Source organism: Mastomys coucha, unplaced genomic scaffold (genome assembly GCF_008632895.1).
Source record: "Mastomys coucha isolate ucsf_1 unplaced genomic scaffold, UCSF_Mcou_1 pScaffold14, whole genome shotgun sequence".
Classification (NCBI taxonomy): domain Eukaryota; kingdom Metazoa; phylum Chordata; class Mammalia; order Rodentia; family Muridae; genus Mastomys; species Mastomys coucha.
The window spans coordinates 59,685,812-59,708,208 of record NW_022196896.1 but is presented as its reverse complement, the minus strand read 5'-3'; the positions used below and the strand labels follow the sequence as shown (position 1 = coordinate 59,708,208).

Below are 22,397 nucleotides of genomic sequence, written 5' to 3'. Positions count from 1 at the left end.
GATATTGATGTTTCCTAGATATTCATCAACAAATAAAAAAGATACATTAAATAATAAATCAATAACAATTAGTAAAAAATGAATAATAAAAACCACTTGTCCATCCTTCATTGAAATTTCATTCACCCATAAGGAAAAAGTAAAATCATGATTTTTGATGGTAATGGATAAAAGTGGAAATCATTATGATAAGTGAAATAAGCTAACACCAAAATGACCAAAAATATTTTTTCACATGCAAATCTAATATTTTAATTTCTGTGCATGTTTGAATTTTGTATGTAGTGTGTTTGTGTGTGTGTGTGTGTCTGTCTGTCTGTCTGTCTGTTTGTCTGTCTGTTTGCCTGTCTGTATTAATTGTGATAAGAAGGTTAGAAAGAATAAATTTTCAGTGGGGTGAATAAAAGAATACACATGTAATAAAAGCAAAATAAGGGGGGATTGTTGGAGTGTGGTTGAAGAACAGGATGTTGGCAAGGCAGATTCATGAGAACAAAGTGTGTTTGAAAATAGCATAATAAAATTATTGCAGTACATGATAATTAAAAAATAACTAAAAAGAAAAATGATTTTAGTGGCTGTATTTTTTTATACAAAGAAACTTATACCCAGCAATTGATGAATACCTTCTCTTAAAGGGGAACATTAGCATTCAGTAATATAGATGTCTTAGACTTAATCCATCAAAAACCACAAAGCACTAGAAATATGGCAATGGACTCTATTTTTGAATTATATCTACAAATGTTCATTTCAGGCCATTGTAATGCAAGGATTTTATTTGATCTCCAAAAAAAAAAGATAAAGTGTAGTAGAATAAGGATTGTTTAAAATAAAGGATTTACTGTACTGCCATTTTTTCTAGAAACAGTATATTCCTATGTAGCTCTTGCTAGCTTGGAATTCATTATATAGCCCAGGCTAGACTTTTGATCCCTATACTTCAGTCTTCTGAATATTGAAACTACATGTATGCATACCCAAGCCCAGCTTTATACTGATATTTCTTTAGTAAGCAATGGGTTATCATTTTTTAAAGAACAACAATAGCAACACAAGAAAACATTATTTGGTTTTGAGTATATTACCTTTGTGGTAGTGATAATGTTGGAAAGTTTTACATGTGTCCTGGCTCATCAAGCAGTACAGATTGGATATATACAGTTCTTTGCATATCAGTTCTGTCTCATTAATGCTGTTTTTGTTAAAAGTTATCAACCATAAGAAGAAGTAAAAACAGTATTGAATTACCTGATACAGGTGTCACATAACAGCCCACAGTCTGAAATTTCCACACTGTTTCTGGTCACATCACTGAGGGTTTATAACATTGTGTTATCCTTCATATTCCTAGCACTATGAAAAGTGATATGGTGGAACCAACCCATCCTCCACCGTTAGGTTAGATACAGGTGTGTTGGAGGCTAGAAATGAAGATCTGATTAGTTTTGTGAAGTCTTTGCAGATGTTGTCTTGAGAATGGTGTTACAACCTGTGCCTCTTCCACCAAGACTCTCAGAACATGATGTGGATCTTTGAACTTAGAGGCTGCAGCTGGGAATGCTGTTGCTATCAGTCCTCATTAACACACTCAGAGGCTGGTCAAGTTTTCATTGAGATTAGAGCAAGCGTTGTCTAGCATGTCTCCCAGGTATGCCTCCCCAGTGATCTGGCTTTGCAATGCAAGAGAATTAAAGATGGTAGAGTAATCTGTAAATAAAAATGAATTCTCAGATTTAATAAAATTCCTAATAAGGTACTATCTATGCAGATCACTGAGATTCTGCAGATATCCTCAAACAGACATATTTGAAAAACATTTTGATGAGTTTAAAGATACAATATGATTCTATAGAAGATACATAACATGCAAAGATCTGCAGTCCTACTTGCAAAAGCAAGAGGGGTTTGTATTCATTTTAAGGTGTCACACAGAGGGAATGTTCTAATCATTTAGAGAATAGGACTTGTTTAGGAAATTTCAGCTAGGTCTCTGACTACATTTTTGTAAGGATAATGAAAAAAAAAACTCCTCTAACCCTTGAACTGATCAGTTTTCACTTGATCACTTTTGGTTGATTATAACTGTGCCAAAAGAACAACATATCATCATGAAGAAAGAAGTAGTATTACTTTTAAACACCAGGACCAGTAGGATTATCGTGGAAAGTACTGAATTTACTGGAAATGTTGTTCCTGGTGATTAAGGGGATTGGGCATAGCCCATAAATCTCATGAATATTAAGGACTCACACTAATTAAAGTACTGACCACTGATGAAGAAATAAAGAAGTAGATGAGGAATTTGAATAGGTCTGCATCCTTAGGCCTTTCTCAAGTAATGGAAATTGAACCTAATTTTACTAATATAGTATGTGAGGTCTTGCCAGGGACTGTAGGCAGTTCTTGTGAAGTAGATTTACTGCTTTCTAGAAATGAGATTACAAGTGGTTTAAATGGCAGACTCTATTCACATCTCCACCCACACAGATTCTATTAGTCTAACCAATAGTAATTTTTGAAAATGAGTTTTATATGAATATTCTAGTATTCATTTTTTTGTAATTACTGCTATGTGAATTTTTGCTGGGGTCATGTGTTTATAATATAGGCTTAAGTGGAGCTGGATTCACTGATGTCCTGTATTACCCTCCTAACTACTCCTCCTGAGATACACAGGTACATCTTCATGACAAGTTCACAATCTGGAAATTCAAACTTACTAGAAGCAGTCTCCCATATTTAAGAAAGAAATCTGACATCAAATGCTTCTATCTAGCAATGGATATTATGCACATTTGCAAAGACTTAAGGGACTGAGAACTAGCAATGGCTTGTTTTAAGCTTGTCTCCTGGTTTTTGCTTCAGTCTCTTGTATACAACTATTTAAATGACAAGCCTTAGTAAAGGTCATCAATTACCATGTTTTAGGTCTCTATTTACCAGCACATGGATAGAAAATACTGTTAATTATGTAATTATTTTTAGTGGTAAAAGAAATTAGAAACAAATTGAAATCTAAGTGAAAGTTAATGATTTATTATGTAGTGTTATGAAGGACAGTTTAAAAGAGAGGGTTTGAAGGAAAACAGGAAAAGGGATAGAGATAAAGTGGGGATGGAGGGAGGAAGGAGAAAAAGAAAGAGGGAGGGAAGGAGAAAAAGAGGGAGAGAAAGAAGGAGGGAGAGAAAGAGAGAGAAGGAGGGAGGGAAGGAGAGAGAGAAGAAGGAGGGAGGAGGGAGGGAGGGAGAGAGGGAGAGAGAGAGACAAGGAGAGAGGGAATATAGGCCTGATATCTCAGTTAATTATCTCAGTTAATCTTCAGTGACACAGAAGGCTGCACCTCCTAATAGTTCTAATCCCATCAAAGAGGTCCACTCCCTAGTGACTCCATATTCAAATATATGAGCCTAAGGAGGCCATTCTTATTCAAAATACCACAGAACATAAACAAGACTTGAAATTTTGTGGGACAGCAAGGACCTAGGAATATGGGAGACAGACAAAATTGACTTTCAGGGAAAGGGCAACAGATTATTTTTGTTTTGTTTTGTTTTGTTTTTTGTTTTTTCAAGACAGGGTTTCTCTGTGTAGCACTGGCTGTCCTGGAACTCACTCTGTAGACCAGGCTGGCCTCAAACTCAGAAATCCTCTTGCCTCTGCCTTTAGCTGGATGGTGGTGGCACAGGCCTTTAATCCCAGATTATTGACTGTTGGTCAGCTTCCAGAATTTGTGGTTTAGTGTGAGTCACTAGAGTCAGCATGAGTTTGTCTATCCAGCTATGGTTGTCTGCCCAGGACAATGACTGTCAAGTGCCTGTGACTTCTCTGCCTAGAAATTCTGCATGTGGTGCTCCTTGGAACTGGAGATTTGGAATAAACAAACATATCTAAACCTCTCACATGTCTGGAAGTCTTAACTTTTCAATGTAAAAACCCTACTTTAAAATAAATTTCCCACTACAAAACGCGTGTTGTGAAATTACCTTTGTAGCTCAGTGTGATAAAATAAAGTGGTTTATTTCATCCTTACTGTATGTGGTTTGATTTAATATAAGATTTAATTAAAGCAGCATGTTTCAAATTCCTGTAAGTGTAAACACGTGCTTATTAATGTGAACTGATGTCATGTACAATGAATCGTGTTTTTTAATAAAATGCTTGACAGCAGAGAAAATTATTTTTTTTAAAAAAATAGGCTAAGATTGTAGTAATAGGTACTGAAGAGATGGCTCAGTAGTTAAGAGCACTGACGACTTTTCTCATGGACCTGGGTTCAATTCCCAGCACCCACACAGCGGTTTACAGTATCTGTTACTCCAAATCTCTCACCCTCTTATTGTTTGCTCAAGTACAGGCATGTGCAAACATACACTTAGGCAAGACACTCATACATATAAAATTAATACTAAATAATAATAATAATTAAAGGATTCTAGCACCAGTCTTGGAACTTTGCAGCCTTATCAAGGTGAATACAAAATAAGTTAAGTTCTATTGATTCTATTGAAGTATATGTAGACATTGGTTTAATTTTTATTTCTCTATAAAATAGTCTGTGTATATAATAAATAAAATTTTACTAGAATATAACCTTCAAAATGTTACATGTTTGGACTTTTGCGTATGGTCATTCATAATTCAGGAAATTCGAAAGGAAAATTCCTGTCATGTCTCTTTCTATCCTTCACAAATTGTCTGTAATAATAGCTTTTGTCTCAATCAAGACATAGAGAATTAATGAAATATTCTACATGATAAGTGTCTTTTAAATTTCATCATTTGAAAATTCATACTAAGAGTTTCTTATCATTTTCTATTTCTATTATTTCTATCACTTTCATATGTATGTATGTTTGCATGTATGTGTGTGCATCCAAACTTTTTTTTAAAGATTTATTTATTTTATTTGTATGAGTACACTGTAGCTGTACAGATGGCCGTAAGCCATCATGTGGCTGCTTGGAATTGAACTCAGGACGCCCCGCTTGCTCTGGCCCCGCTTGCTCCAGCGTAATTCACTGTAGCTGTCTTCAGACGCACCAGAAGAGGGCGTTACATCTCATTACAGGTGGTTGTGAGCCACCATGTGGTTGCTGGGATCGGAACTCAGGACCTTCGGAAGAGTAGACACTGCTCTTACCAGCTGAGCCATCTCGCTAGCCCAGCCCCCCAAACATTTTTTATACATACACCTATAAGAAAATTTAATTTATAATTTCTATACATGACATAAAGTAATAAAACCTAGTGGTTACAATAATACACTTAATAACTAAATGTATGTGAATTTGTGTTTTCTGTCTCAAAGGCTCTAATTACAAAGTTTTCCTTTCAAAGTATATTAATATATTAAAAACAGTGGTAGACAGTGGCTGATTCTGGGTAAATGAAACCATAGGCCTTGAAGGTATGTGTGAAGCCACTGCTGCCGCACTATAACAGTAATGCACAATTAAGGAATAAATTAAGGGATGTTTATGCTAATGAAATCATATCATTTTTTCAAGTTATCAAAGTTAAACGTGTGTTTTTCACTAATTAAAAAAATGAAATGTAGAACTTTTAGACATGGAACAATTTTAAGTTATCTTTTTAAGAGCATTTATCGCCTGCTCCCTAGTCTTACAGAAAATGTCACCTGTATCTTGTCCTTTCTGCATTTCAGAAACCAAAGTGTTTATGTTCTTTCCTTAAGACATCTCTTTCAGAGAAAATAAATCTTCATCAATGATAGTAGGAAAATGTTTTATAAATTCTGAAGCTTCCAGGTGCTCAGAGCAGGAGCCACCTGCTAGTGCATTCTAGTCAGCATTTGGGAACACATTATTTTGTTGATAGGGAGTTCTTTAACTCTGAGCATTGGGCAGGAAATTAGCCTCTACTGAAGAACAGCATAAAGTGTAAATGGGGCATGGATATCTTGTTACTAATTTTAAAAGCCACTGGACATCCTTTTAATTTGATATTTTATTTATTTACATTTCAAATGTTATCTCCTCTCCGGGTTTCCTCTCCACAAACCCCCTATCCCCTCCCTCTCCCCCTTCCACCTATGTCTTTGAGGAAGCTCTCAGAGGGACCTACCTACCCCTGCATCCCTCCCTGGCATTACCCTACACTGGTGCCTAGAGCGTTCACAGGACCAAGGGCCTCCTGACATTATTCTTAAAAGACTGGGAACCTTTGTAATTTAAGAGTAGTAAACATTAACTTACATTTGATTTTCAGAGTTCCACACATCCTTGCACAATTATGTTTTTCAAACACTCTGATAACTGAAGCCTCCTGCTTTCACTATATATCTTAGTATATCCATTTAAGCCTTAAAAATTAAGGGCTAACTGTGGCAGCTTCTTTTTCCTCTCCTTTGACAATATTAATATCTTTTTTCAACTTCTCCTTAAGAACATCCCCAGGTTCTTTTTTCCTCAGAAGCACTCTTTAGTTTTAGCAGAATGATACACTGAAGAAACCATCTCTCCTATCGTAGAGTACTAAATACCAGAGTGATTATTGAAAATTGGAGTGCTGGCATTACTTCTTGTCCTTTGGACAGTTTCTTGTGCCATTAGTTTTTTAGTTCAGACTGAGTATGGCAACATTCTAAAATGCAACCTCTTTCTTGATGAGCCTCATAAATCTCATAGCCACTGTGGTTAGAAAGCAGAGACTTTATAATTGCAAGGATGTCTGGCTCCAAGACACGGAACTTCTTAAGGTTTGTTTGAGTTGCTGTGTTCACAATCACAGAGAGATGTCTGGATCAATTATAGGGCATGGAGTGAGGGACCTGGGGTAAGCATTTGCTGTCTGGCATTCATATTGAAATCTGGATAATTGGCTCACTGTGTGAAAATGGGAATACCATTTTCCTTCCAGCAGACATTAACATTCAGGTGGTCTGTTGATGTCTGGTGAATACAGCAATGCACTATGATGTGTCAGGAATGACCATGTGATTTTTCTAGAAAACTCTTCTGGCCTTGATCCTGTGAAGGTTCTATGCTCCAGTGTAGGGGAATGCCAGGGCAAGGAAGCAGGAGAGGGTGGGTTGGTGAGCAGGGGGATGGGGAAGGGAACAGGATTTTTTAAATTTTATTTATCTTTTTCTTTTATTTCTTTTTTTTTTTCTGAAGGGAAACAGGGAAAAGAGATATCATTTGACATCTAAATAAAGAAAATATCTAATTAAAAAAAAAAAACTCTTCTGAAACAATTTGGCATTTCCAATTCAAATTACTACAACCAGAATCTGTTCTCTAGGGACTGATTTATTTTTAAAGAAACTAGACTAATTTCAATGTATGTTGAATTGGGGTTCTTAACTGTAGGTACTTACTGGACAACAATTAGGATATAAGAATGGGAACTATAGTGTGAGGCTCCTTGCAAATTGTTGAAAAATCATTTTCAGCATCAAAGCAAAGATTCTACTAATGACAATCAATGCCTTCTGAGGGATTTTTAAAAAGCATTTTCAAGAAGATCTATAGAGAGTTAATAATGGTGAATAGCATAGCTAGCTTGCTAAATGGTAATTTCCAAAGCGACCAGCCACAGAATTGTCAGCAGAAATGAACCATAACCCTTTTTAAATGTTTTATTTATTTATTTATTGACATAAATTCTCACTAATTAACAGAGCTGGCCTGAAACTCATACTATAGATCAGGTTGGCCTTGAACTGATAGATATCCACCTGCCTCTGTCTCCCAAATGTTCCTATTAAAGGCAGGTGTCATTTTATACTGTACCTTTTTCAATTATTATTAAATGACATCTATGCATTTTTTTGTGTGTGGAACGAGGAATAATTGTGCTAAGGCACATGCTGTGAGGTGAGAGGATAACTTATGATAGCCAGCTCTCTCCTTCTACCATGTATTAAGGGAATTAAATGTAAATCATCAGCCTTGGTGGGCAGTTCCTTTATCTGCTTAACTATCTTACCTCCCTTCACTGGTTTTGAACTTGTTAGTACTCAGGTAAGGTACAGAAGAGACACTTGCAACATTTTGAAACCATTTTTCTTTTCTTCATTCATTATAATTTTTAGCTTTAATTTCTTTGATGTGGAATTAAAATATACTATTTCTATGTACTCTGCTTCATGCTACTCCTCCTGTCTCTGTGCCAGCCCCTACAAAATTATAAGTGCTCATTTCAGTTATATGTCATAATAGTTATTATGGTTATACATGCAATCTACCAAGTCTGCTCAGTGTTATCCATACAACCTGTGTTTAGGGATGACCACTTAGTATTGGATAACCCATCAGTGATTTTGTCCCTAAGCATAGAAGATAGATTCTCTCTCTTTCAGCAGCCACTGATTGGCTATAGTTCTTCTAAGGGTTGGGCCCTGTGGTATTTCTCCTATCCATATTAGCACCTCATCAACTGGGGTTATTATGAAGACCTGATTTAGGAATAATTTCCTGGGTGGTGCTTCCATGTTCTGTATGAAATACACTATTTCAGAGCAGACATTATGGCCCTCTGGTTATTAAAATCTTTCCAACTCTCCTGCAATGTTCTTTGAACCTTAGGTGTTTGGTATGTCAATATATCAATTGGGATTGGGCAATCCATAGTCAGTTGTTGTCTACTTTACATATTGCTTTCTGCAATAGTCTCTATCTATCAGGGAATGTGGCTTCTTTGATGATGGATGAGAGCTATGCTGATCAGTGACTGTATTTAGAATGAAGTTAGCAATTAAACTGGCTTAAAAAAGTGACAGATGTAGGTTTCCCTTTAGGATTCATGACTCATCAACCATAGTAGTTGACTAGGTTTACATTACTAGACATAAATTCCCTCCTATTGATGAGCCCTTAAGTCCAACTAAACTTCTATTAGTTATTCTCAACATAAAAGTGCCACTAGTGCACAATTGGGATATCTACTCCACATAGACTTTTACACCTATATTCATTGGCATTGTATTTACAGTAACTGGAGAATTAAAACAACCTAAATCTCCTTCTACTGATTAACAGATAATAAAATGTGCTGTAAATATATCATGAAATTCTAATGAGCTGTAAAGAAAAACAAAATATACAGGTAAATTGATAGAAATAGGAAATATAATTATGGAAAAGTTAATTCTAGCCCAGAAAAACAAATAGCAAAATGCTGTGTGCAATATGTATATCTTAGTTCTGAACGCTTGGATGTGAGATGATAATCGGGAGTAATTGAAGATATCAGGAAACGATCAAAGTGGTGTGGGTACGAGGCTGGAGAAAGGAAGATAGTAGGACACATATGCTATGGAAGTGGAAATGGACCAAAAAGTGGGGTACTTAAACTGCGAAGTGGAGCAGCCAGGTTCTATCATAGGAGAGGGAAGGAGGAAGAATAAATAGCAGTACATTTGACAAAACTATTGGAAACATATTGTCTTATTTTTTATGAAACACATGTGTAATTTATATGAGTGTATGTATCTGACAAGGAATTAATATTCAAAATATATTATAAACTCTAAATAATCATCATAAAGAGTTAAAAGGTTAGAAAGAGGCCTAACTCCTGAATGTTTCTCAAATTAGGAGATACAAATATAAAATCACCGTGGAGGTAAACAATGCTCAGCAATATGAATAGTCATAACAATCAATTGAAGCACATTGCACACATCCAAGTAATCAAAGCATTCAGTGAAGAGGAATGCATAGAAACATGTAGTACATATATATATATATATGTATATATACATATATATATACATATACATATGTATATATATATACATATAGGATATATATATATATCCTTGTGAGAATAGCTATTATCCAAAAAATGGCATAATTTGCTCAACATGATGGTTTCCCCTTCCATCTATTTTTCTGCAAATGATGTAATTAATTTTTTCATAAAAAAATAGTACTTCACTGTATACTTCCAGTACCTACTAAGGATCAGTATATATCAATCATTGTGTTGCTACATATTAAGAAAGCTGGAGCAAGACTTAGAAAAGCAAATATCATGTTTTGCCATATTTGTAAGATTTAAAATAATAGACATAAATGTAGAAGAGAACAATTAGAAAAAAATAGACTCAACATCCTTCTTAATGCAGGAAAAACTAGAAGGAATCCCACTGAAGGCAAGGTGAGACAAGGTTGACCATTGTCCTTGCTTCCTTTCCTACTCAACTCAAAGCTTTAGATGGAGCAGTAAGCAGGAAGAGGGAATTAAAGAAAAAGAAATCAAATGATTTCTACTTTCAGATGTCATGACACTAGACATGGTAGATTCCCCAGATTCTTACAGAGAGTTCCTAGAAATACTAAAGTTTCAGCAATGTGATATAGAATACACTCGCACAGATCGGGAGCTTCTCTATACACCAAAAACAAGCATACAGTGAAGGTGATTATGAGCACAGTGCCATTAAAACAGCCTCTAAGAAAAAAGATGCAAAACATAAACATAACAAAGGAAGTGAAGATACCTCTAATGAGCATTTTACCAAACCGAGCCAATACCAGTAAAAATTCCTGTATCATTCTTCATAGAAATATGAGAGAAGTATTCCAAAATTCATGCAGATCCACCAATGACTACAGATAACGAAAACAATCTTGAACATAAATAATAATGCTAGAGAAATTAACAGGCAAGATCATACACTGGCTTAGCTACTACAAAAATCAGCATGGAGGTTTCCCAAAACAGTGAAAATAAAGTAACCATATGATTCATCTATACCATTTTGGATATATATGCTAAGGATTATAAATCCACATACCAGAGTTACTTGTATATTCATATATTCATCTTTATTACAGCATCAATCACAATAGTAAAGCTTTGTGATTAACTTAGGTGTCCATCAAGCAATGATTGGCATAAATATACAAGGAATGAAATTATATCATTTACGCAAAAATTGACGGAATCGGAAATAATCACCTTAAGGGAAATGAGCCTAACTAAGACAAATATCTCATGTTTGTATTCATTTGTAGTTCCTAAGTTTAATTAAGAGACATTAAATACTATTTGTGTGTATTTGTGTGTAGCTTGAAACTACATGCTAAGCTCTACAAATGAGGAGAGGATAGCAGGAAGGGGGGAAAAAAGAGGTGAGGACACGATCAATGGATATGGTATACTTGTATAAAAATGCATTTATGAAAGCAAAAACCACATACAGTGAACATTTACCAGAGAGTATCATTTTGAAAAAACAAATTGAGTTAAATTGCTTCCTTACTTAAAAGTTCTCATGTATATTTAGAAACAAAAACCTAGGAATCACAAAGCCCTAATCACTTGCTCCTTGCATGTCGATATAATAATTTTTTTTTAACTTCTTCTTTTTCCCATCGTCTGGGTATACCTGAGTTTCTTTTGCTCCAGCATCATCACATTTATCTTTTTACACCTAGAATTCTACTTTACAAACTTCTTAGCAATTAATTTTATTCTCAATTAGCTCTCTCAAGAGGGGTTCTATCTGTTGTAACTTCTTACTTTAAACACAGCCATCTTTATGACCCCATACTGTTACCCAAATGACTGTGTGGATTCTAGCTGTTACTAAGTTATCACTGGTTGATTAATTGAATAAAGATTTTATGGGAAAGACTGGAAGAAGTTGAGGCAGAGGGTGACCCTATAGGAAGACCACCAGTCTCAACAAACCTGTACCCCTGAGATCTCTCAAGACACTGAGCCACCAAACAGGCAGCATAAACTTGCTGGTACAAGGCCCCGACACATATACAGCAGAGGACTGCCTAATCTGGCCTCAGTGAGAGAAGATGTACCTAACCTTCAAGAGACTTGAGGCCCCAAGGAATGTGGGGACCTGGCAGAGTGTGGGTGGGTTTGGAATGAGTGGGGGTGTGAGGACATGCTGTTGGAAACAGAGCAGGGAGAAGGAATGCAATGAGGAACTTTCAAGGGCAGAACAGGTGGGGGATAACAACTAGACTGTAAAAAAAGATTAAAGATAATTTTTAAAAATCAAAAAAAGGCAAAAAAAATGAAATATAAAAAAATAAAAGATTTTAAATATTACCTCTCAGAAGGTATTTGGAATGTATTTAAACATATATAAACAGATGGTTGAATAAATACTATATCTATCATTATAACCTTCAGATTAAGAAATGAAGCCTTTAAAGATATAATTATTTGGAGAGATTTTACATAGAATAGGGTTTGAAGAAGATGTCATGAAGGCCATGTGAGGTAGTTCAATTAGCATTTATATATAATTTCCTAAGCTGTCTTACAAAATTATGTAAGGAAATGACTCTTGCATCTTCTATAAATTCATTTTCCAATTTGCATCACTTTGCAAAGAGATTTTACTTATTAATAAATGATTTACTTCTAATTCATTAGATTGTAATAAAAATATCACATAAAGGGAGCAGTATGTAACACATAGCCAAAATTTAATTTAGAAATATTTGCATCCGCTTTATTGAAAATCTACTTGAAATATACACTGTCAGACATGGGAGTTGCAAACAGTTAATCATGAATTATAGAGTTATAATTTTGCTGATGAATTCTCAAGGCACAAAATCATGGGTCATATTTTATAGATTTTTAACATGGAATTCTTAACAGGGAGTTCCACTTAAAACTTGAGTTGACTAGTTGTGAATTAATAGTCATAAAAGGCACTGTGCTATGAACTCCATATTGAATTAAGAAAAGAAATAAGAGCCAGGCTAGTGAGAGATGAAGGTATATTTTCTGGTTAGAGAAAAATAACCCAGAAGCACTATTTTAACATTAGAAATTAAATCTGTACCTTTCTCTGGCTGATTAAACTACTTTACAAGAAAAAAACGGTTTTAACAATTGATAAAAATCATACTTAGATAAAATACTGGTGTTGGGAATTCTAGGAAGTGAGATGCTAACATAGGCAGGTAGAAATTCAACTGTCCTGACTTACTCCTGTGTTAAGGTCACACATAGATGATTTAAAGAACAGAAGGAGCTGGAGGATTATTTGAACCAGGCTTCTTATTTCACATACAAAGAAATTGAATTTGAAATACACTGTGAGATGGGCAGAGGGCACTGGGGTTTGAAGTTAAAGCTATGGAAGAGTATCAGTCATAACACTAACCAAGTATACCTTGATAAATTATTAAAATCCTAAATTGTTTCCACACTTGTAAGGAGAGGGATATCTACTTCGTAGATGGTTTTGAAAATATACTATATGAATTTTAAAGAATAAAATATTCTTCCTACCTATCTACTAAACAATAGCTGTTATGAGAGGGCAGCGTGGAACCAAACAAGATCACTACTACATTGCAATGAATCATTCTACTTTGTAATAGTGTCTGACATTTCAGATTAAATAGCCATTTGCTCTTTACTTTCCTATTTCTTCTAATTTTCTTCCTTTGGGGTAAATGCTTCAACTACATTTTAGCTCAGAAAGAAACTGATATCTAATTATTATACTAGCAACAGAGCAACAACCCTTCAAACGATGAAAGTTGTAAAGAGAATCCTCTCATAGTGTTGGTGGGAAAGTATATAATAACAGTCACTGTGAAAAACTACAGAGGCTCTCCAAAAATTAAAAAATAATACAACTACCAGCTGACTCAGTAATCATAGTACCGACTACATTTTAAAAATAAAGGAAATCAGTATATCCAAGAGACATCAATATTTTCACGATTATTACATCACTATTTATAATAACCATGAAACACATTATAAATGGATGTATTGTATATGTGTACATACTAAAATACCATTTACCTATAAAAACAAACATCTCCATCATTTGTGATGGCACAGATAAAGGAGGTCAGTTGATTAAATTAAATAAGCCAGGCACAGAAATTTAAATTTCTCTTTCATTTGTGTAATCCAAAAACTGTTGATCCCTTAAGATGTGAGTGTGGTAGTCATTGGAGGCAGGGGCTGAACGGCTGAAGCAGTGAGATGATTATGAAATATTCCTCACAGACTCGTTTTATTATTCTTTAATCTTTTTTTTACAGTCCAGACTTTATCCCCCTCCCAGTCCACCCTTCATCTGTTCCACATCACACATCTCCCCAACCCCACATCTCCAAGAAGATGTTCCCATCCCTCAACCCCACCAGATCTCCACACTCCCTGGGGCCCCAAGTCTCTTGAGGGTTAGGTGCATCTTCTCTGACTGAGTCTAGACCTTGCAGTTCTATGCTGTATATGTGATGGGGGCCTCATATCAGATGGTGTACACCACCTGGTTGGTGGCTCAGTGTCTGAGAGATCCTGGGGCTCCAGGTTAGTTGAGACTGCTGGTCTTCTATGGGGTTGCTCTCCTCCTCAGCTTCTTCCACCTTTTCCCTAATTCTACCACAGAGGTCACCAGCTTCTGTCCATTGGTGGGGTGTAAATATTTGCATCTAACTCTTTCAACTGCTTGTTGGGCCTTTCAGAGGGCAGTCATGATAGGCCCCTGTTTGTAAGCACACCATAGATAGCATTAGTAATAGTGTCAGCCCTTGGTGTCTCCCTCTGAGCTGGATCTCAATTGAACCTAGCAGCTTGTGATATTACTTTGGGAGCTTACGGGACTTTGGGTACTGTGGCCTACTTTGAAAATTTCAATAAAGATCACAGGAGCAGATCTTTGGACATATTGGCTTCTAGGTCCAGCTATAGCTCTCTGCTTCCTGATCTGCCTTGATGTGAACAAGCTATGTTGTTCGCTCCCACCACCACAATCCATGGCTCTACAACTCCCATTCTCTTTGAGTCATTGTGGACTACGTTTCTGGAAATATAAGCCAGAACAATCTTTTCCTCATTTAAGCCTAAGGATGTTGCCATAGTAGTGAGAAAATTAACCAATATATTTGTCAAGTTATCATTAGACATGAAAACCAAATCTTGCGCTTTGTTTGCTTGAGTGAGTAATGATAAATAACAATAATTAAATTTATATATGGAAAGTTTCGAGTAAATATTTGCTTATTATCACTGTAAAGACATGGTAATAATAAATGTTTTTAGAAGACAGAAATGCTCAACCTGATTTAAACATTTATGTATGCATTAAGCAAGTTTTACATATAAATATGAAAGAAGATGCCCAAAAGGTATCCCTTGCCTCATCAGCCACCTGAAAGATGAGTAGGAAATGCTAGACATAAAGATAAAAGGAAAGTAACATCCATTGTTTCCTTGAACTTGAGCATCCAGGCCTCCATAATTGTGTATACATTTCTACAGTTTATGTACTTATAGCATACATGAGCATAACTAGCTATTGTCCATATATTCCTGATTTTTAAATTATATTTATGACATATCTTATGCTTAAGGGTTACAGAATTAATTTAACCAGAAAAATATTTTAAAATTTATTTTAATTTTATTATTTTACATGTATGGTTGTTCTTTTTTCTGTGTATGTTTGTACACATCATGTGTATCTAGTGCCTGGTCCCTATAGTGAACAAATGAGGAATAGAATTTATAGGCACTGAAGTTCTAGATACTCATGAGCTATCATATAGGTGTCCAAATAGAACCAGGGTTCTTTGAAAGAGACACCAATGCTCTTAGCCACTGAAATATCTCTACATCACTCAAAGAAATAGTTTAATATTAGTTTGAAAATACAAATGAAGTAGAGAGCTAAGGTTAGCCACATGGATAGGATCCTTGCCTGGCATATAAGAGGCCCTGTGTCTGATAATCATTATCAAAAGAAAACAAACTTCTTCCATGTTTTGCCATAAGCAATTTACCTCAAAATAAAGTGAGAGTCATATTTGCTAAGATTCATTAATATTAATTAACATATTAACTATACTATCATAAAAGGTTTTATAGCATCAAACATTGAGAAAATTATTTGTTTATATTAGATGGGCATGTGATATATTTAAGATTGGCTTTAAATTCATTCTCTATTGCAATGTTTAAAAGGAAAAGGTGAATTATTTACTTGCTTTTTAAATAACTTCTCCTTATTATTTTATTGTTCTTTGACAGTCTCATACATTTATAGAGTGTATCATGATTGAATCCAGCCCCAACCACTCCCTCGCCCACACAGATCCTTTGCAAATTCATGTACTCTGATTTCTAACCACAACTCCAATTAGTGCTGTTCATATGTACAGAATATGGAATTTAAAAAAACAAAACACCTGTAATTGTCACAGGTAACAAATAGAGTAGAGTAAGAAGTAACCTAGCATTGTGAGCCAGTCAGACAAGAAAATAATCAATACTATCTTCATTATTAAATAATCGATTTTTTATTTATCATTAATCTTTTTTTTTACAGTCCAGTCATTATCCCCCTCCTTGTCTGTCCTCCCACAGTTGCTTATCCATTCCTCCTCTTCTCTGTCACCAAGAAGATGTCCCCACTAATTATATCATTTCACTGTTTTCTTTCATGTTTCCAAACTTTTCCATGTGCCTTCATTCAATCCTGACAATGTTTCCCTTATTTCATATCAAATTCATGGTTTCTTTTTCTTTGACACACAAACACACACACACACACACACACACACACATACACACATGGAGTGGAAACTTCTTGTTTCTTTGGAAAGTCATTTATGTCAAATTCATACACACATGGGAAAGGTTTTGCTGAAGCAGACACAGGTCAAAGGATGTTTTGCTATAGCAGACACATGAAAGGATGAGTGATGCTTAGAAGGAATATAAATATGACCCCACAGACAGTGGGACCTAGACCATTGGCCTGCTTTGCTGTGCCTATTTATTCTTCCCTGATGATGTGCATGCATTTGTTCACCTTACATTGCATTGCTAAGCTTTGCTTTTGGTGACTTCACAGAAAAAAGTTTCACTGAAGAAATTTTCACAAGGTTCCTGTGGTTTCTTGCTGCTTCCTTGGACTTGGGCCCATTCGCAGAACCTGGTGGTTTCTGGATTGAACTGCCATTGCTGATTCGTGAGTGATGATTGCTGAATGGACTGGACTGCTGCTGCTAATTCACATTGTGTTTTGCTAGAAGACTGGCCTGCTGACAAGGAAGATTGGATAGCCCCAAAGAACAATTTTTAAACAGGTCTACAATGCCTATTTCCTATTCACCTTTCTTTTCACTACTTCTGGTGGGTGGTGAGCTGGAGGGGAGGTTGAACCCTTATTAAAGTTGTTGTGACACATATATGCTTACATATGTATGTGTAGATAGATAGATAGATAGATAGATAGATAGATAGATAGATAGATATAGATATTGATGGATATGGATACACACACATATATTGATGCACACACACATATAGGTACACACACAAACACAGACACACATATTTTCAAAGAATATACACACACATACACATCTTACTACATGTACTTAGTATGTTCATAATGCTCCTATATATATGATTTCAGAACAGATTATTTGATATTGGTTAACTAATTAGGGGTATCATCCCTTGGGAAGACTAATTCTACATCTCTCAGTAGTCATTGGTTGCCTACAGTTCTTTTTCTAGGGCTAGGAGCTCATGAGATAGGTCCTTACATGTTAGCAGGGTTTTGTTATTGTTCAAGTCTTTTGAGGCAGCCATATTACTGATTTTCATGAGTGTAGTTTCCCTGACATTTCTAGGAGATACAATCTCACTACTTGTTTTCTGATTCTCTGTCTATTCAATATTCCCACTTCCCCTTCTGTGATGCTTCCTGATGTGTGGTACAGAACTTGTGTTGTAGATGTATCTTTTAGCTCTTGAACTACATCACTAATCGTTCTCTGCATTCTGAGACAATGTGGCTTCATGTAATTATACTGATCTGCCATAAAAATCAGTATGGAGAATTCTCAGAAAGCTAAATAATTCTGCCTTACGTCCCAGCTATATCAATTTTTAGTATATGTTCAAAGGACACGACATAATACTTCACAGACACTTGCTCAACGATGTTCATTGACAGTCAGTTCACAATAACTAGGAAATAGAAGCAAACTGAATGTCTTATGTTAAATGAATGGAAAATGGAAATGGAGTTCATCTCACAATGTATTCAGGTGTAAATAAAAATGAAAATTTGAAATTTGCAGGTGAATGGACAGAACTAGAAAATATTATACTGAGTGAGGTAATCCAGACCTAGAAATACAAATGCCATAGATTCTCACTCATCTGGGCTGTAAAAAAACCCTGTAAGGCCAGGCAGTGACAGCGCATGCCTTTAATCCCAGCACTTGGGAGGCAGAGGCAGGTGGATTTCTGAGTTCAAGGCCAGCCTGGTCTACAGAGTAAGTTCCAGGACAACCAGGGCTATACAGAGAAACCCTGTATTGAAAAGAAAGAAAGAAAGAAAGAAAAACCTATAGGGAATTTTTAAATGAGTTACTTAAGGCTGAGCCCTTTAAGGGTGGCACTATCTCTGGCATGATGGTCCTGGGTTCTAAAGGAAATCAGGGTGAACAGTTAATGAGGAGCAAGCCAGTAAGCAGCCCCCCTCTATGGCCTCTGCATCAGCTTCTGCTTTCAGGTTCTTGTTTTAGTCCATGTGACTTCCTTTGACGATGAACAGCAATGTGGAATCATTAGTAAAATAAATTGTTCCACCCCAACTTGCTTTTGGTCATGGTGTTTCATCATAACAGTGGAAACCCTAACTAAGACAGTACTCGATGTAGCAGGGCCTCGCCCACTGTGAGGGATGCCATCTCTGGGCAGGCAGAACTTGGGTGTAAAAAACAATGATGCTAAGCAAGCCATGGAGAATAGGCCAGTAAACATGTCTTGATGACTCCATCAGCTCATGGCTCCAGGTACCTTCCATCAGTTTCTGCCTTGACTTCCTTTCATGATAGTCTATGATGCAGAATTACAAGTGAAATAAACCTCTTCTAAAGTAACTGAAAACTGATCATGATGGAGACTAAAGAGCAGATTAGGATGATAGAAGAGATATAAAGGAGAAAATATAAAAACACAATGGAGATAGGGACTTTGACTCCAGAGGGAATAGAGATCAATGCAGAAGGAAAGATAGTTAGGAGGGATAAATAACGCTAAGGATATCTGCATAAGTCTTAAGGAATTGATTTATTTCACATTTACCATATATGACATATATCCATATTTACCACATGATATATATCATTATACGTTATATACATATCATTATATATAATGTAAATATATGGTAAAAATAAAATTCCATAAATATGGTAAATACCTAAATAGCTATGCCATTTCGTGTGCTGATGTTCTTGTCTTAAGAGCCATAGACTCTCTAACAAAACCCCATTGTTAAGGATATAAAATATCATTTGAGCTGTTGATCATGGGATTGCAAGAGACTCCTAAACAATATAGGCTATGGGTATCACCCCGTCTTGCCTCTCAGAAGTTTAAAGTAAGACTTTATTGCTGAACTATGTATTGTAGACACAGGGCTCCAAGGGTTACAACTTGATCTGTCATGACCTGAAAACTTCTTCCCTAAAGATTATTTCCATAGAACCACAATAGGTCTACCACACTGAGATACCTATGAACCGCAATGAGCAGCATGGAAGATACTCTGAAAGGTGTCGTAGAGGTACTCAGAGTTTGGTGGTAACCAACAGCTCTTCAATTGTATTTAAGGCCAACTCAACAAGAGGGTGATCATGCCAGGTACTAGAAATGCATGAAATTACCCAGGGTTAATAACATCAGTGATCTTAGAGGAGAATTAACTGTTACCACTTTACTAGAGCCACATCACTTCCCACTGCATTCTAAATAGTTATTTTTATACCAACAAATAAGCATAGTTCTTACCTCTTGTCAAAGTATTGCTTCATTGTAGGTAAGATTTTTTTCTCTCTCTCTGTATTATAACCAAAAACCATCAATCAGATGTTTTCTATCATTTTACAAACAAGGATTAAGTCAGCTGAGCTAACTCTATATTTTCACACTTATACTAGTTATCAAATTTCTGTTATAAAATTATCTGTCTATCAATATTATAAAATGTGATTCTTAGTAAGTAAGCATTGACAAAGAACTTCTCAAAACATGAGTTAATATCAGGGACAAGAGTGGGATCCCATTAAATATAAAATACAGTCTTTGTTTCCAGAAACAGGGTGGCAGTTTTAGAAAACATGGCTCTAACAGCATACACACACACACACACACACACACACACACACACACACACATACACACGCACATGCACACACACACACACAAATAGAATATATGATGTCTCTTGTGGGAGAAAGGGTTTACTTTGAGGCTTGGAATTCTGTTAAAATTGTGTAAAAGCAAAGATCTATTTCCTTCAGAGAAAGACAAGGAAGTCTGAATTCCTATCTACTGTGCAAGTCAATGTAAAACTCTGATCTATACAGCAGTATCTTTGTGACTTCTTGTCCATCTAAGGACATTCAAGAAGAAAAACTTATATGATAAAATGACATGATGGGCAATTTAATAAGTATAACTAAGAGGTGGCTCAGTAGGAACATATTGTGCAGTCATATACAGATGTTCATTGAGATCCCCAGCACCCATGTTAAAAGCCATGCCAGATGCTGCTTGCCTATAACTTAAGTACCAGGAGGCAGAGGCAGGGGGGTCATGGGAGCTAGCAGTCTAGACATTTTAGCTTATTGATGAGTCCAAGGTTCAGTGACAGACATTGCCTTGAAACGTTAGTTGGAAAAATAAAAAGATTGAAGAGCATGTATATAGGTGGACACTGGCACATGGTACACCCTCAAACGTCATGGATTTAAAATGAAAAAAAAAAAAAAGGACATAGATGTAGAATGACCAGCAAATGAAGAATGCTTGCTTTCAGATAGTCTTTCCCTGGGAAGAGCCCCCAAACTTGCTATCCATAACAAGTATTCAGCCCAAAACAATATATATGTAAGCAATATTATGCAGACTGAGCAGTACGCTGTGCTTATGTACTGAGGAATGTCTAGCTATGTAACAACAATTACAAGGGTGTGGGCACACTAGAGATGTTAAAGTAGAAAAAGGGAAGGGAAACATTTTGTGATTATATGATAATTTCAAAAAATAGGAAAAGAAAATAAAGTATGCACACACCAAGGAAGAAAACAAGATACCTTGAATTTTAATGATTGTAAGTGCCGTGTATCTTTTAATCTTGTTTATTTTTATTCCTTCATACTGTTTTCCTTATTGTGAATCTATCTGCTAGTTTAGTTAACAGATAATCACTTTTATATTATGCATTCTGTTACCGTGCTCAACTATACTGTAACATCTTTAGAGAATTTCTGAAGCCATCAACTTTGTACAAACCATTTTCTTTATTTTTAGGCAACACATGACATTTAATAAATTTGATGGTATCATCAAGAAAAGTGCAGCATATAAAAATTCAAGCATGAATTTAATCTCTGCATATGAGAAAGTATGTTAAAAATTATAATTATCAAATAGTTCTATTTACAGTGAGAACATGAATACCAATAATTAAAAATAAAATAATAGTTACAGATAAGTCTCTCATACTGAAAATTACAAAATATTGGTGAGGAAAAAGAAACAAACAGAATGTGGGGAATTATAACATACCTACAGGTCAACAGTACTCCCATTTCTAAAAAGGTCAGTTTCCCCCAAATTGATCTCTAGAGTCAATGAAATCCAACTTGGTACCCTACTTAGGTTAAACAATATTAGTATATTCTATATCCGAAGGAAGAATTGGGTCCAGAATTTCCAATACCAAAAAATCTTGTATTTAGAAAGTGTACAAAACACTTTAACAAGATGAAGGCTGGCTATTATACACAGGAAAATAATATTTAACATCATTAGCAAATAAGGACATGAAAAGTAAAACTACAGAGGGGTATTACTTTATATGTCCTAGATGATCTCCAATAGGATAAGCCAATCAGGAGATGGAGAACTGGAATACTTACTGACTTCTGTGGACACCTAAGCTAGCACAATTCTATTGGGTGAAAAGCTTCTTAATGCCATAAAAGATGAGCATTCACGTGCCATATAGTCCAACCATTTTATCCCTAGATAGTTAAACAAGTATGAAAGCGTATGTCTATATTGAAACTGGGAACAACCTAAGTATTCATTAATTTATGAGCATATAAAACAAAATATAGCAGCTAACTATACTACTCAGAAATTACATGTTCATACAATCCACATGGATAAATTACAAAATAATTTTACTGAATTAAATGAGATAGACAAGCTAACACATAGTCTAATACTCATATAAAATTCCAAAACAGTAACAAAAGCATGGTTTATTTATTATATGCATACATTACATATAATATAAAATATAAAATAAAATACAAAATATAGAATATAAGATATATGATATATGATCTATAATATACTATAGGATGTATATAATATATAAAATA

The 22,397-nt window shown here is 35.4% G+C and overlaps 1 long non-coding RNA gene across 2 annotated transcripts in view; it reads right to left on the bottom strand.

Annotated features, from left to right (window-relative positions):
* Nucleotides 1-1,306: 1,306 nt before the first annotated feature.
* LOC116089114 overlaps nt 1,307-22,397 on the bottom strand; it is a 39,197-nt gene continuing 18,106 nt past the window's right edge. Inside the window, exons 3-4 of one of the 2 annotated variants that reach the window (XR_004118162.1) lie at nt 19,792-19,840; nt 1,307-1,710 (exon numbers count right to left, since the gene is read on the bottom strand). This is a non-coding gene — a long non-coding RNA (uncharacterized LOC116089114). Of the gene's footprint in view, nt 1,711-16,710; nt 17,022-19,791; nt 19,841-22,397 lie in introns of those variants that run through there. The other variant, XR_004118161.1, reaches the window with a different exon arrangement.